Genomic DNA, 409 nt, shown 5'->3' on the forward strand with positions numbered 1-409 from the left:
CCCTATTCTATTTCAAACGTGTTTAATAGAATGAAAACAACTTAGTTAAAATTCAATTTGGTCTGAATTTGATGTGTTATTTTAGTCTTTGAGGATTTAATGATTTAAAATGCTTCTTACAAACAATAACTATAAGTCAAATTTGGGCCAATTTCTTTTTAATCATAGTAATTAGTTTCAAAAAACAATAACTATAAGTCAAATTCTTCTTCTAATGTCAATACGTTTAATGCCTATCTTACCAATCTGTTACTCACAGTCTCACAATTCTATAAAAATTATTTTTACTCATTAAAACTTTTTTTTTTTTTGGGTCAGAACTCATTAAAACTTAAAAGAGTACCCAAAACATGTACGGACTATGGACTATGGAGGCATCAAAGTAAGCATTAATGTTCACCCTAAACCA

The sequence above is a fragment of the Arachis ipaensis genome, chromosome B09 (assembly GCF_000816755.2).
Source record: "Arachis ipaensis cultivar K30076 chromosome B09, Araip1.1, whole genome shotgun sequence".
NCBI classification, from domain to species: Eukaryota; Viridiplantae; Streptophyta; class Magnoliopsida; order Fabales; family Fabaceae; genus Arachis; species Arachis ipaensis.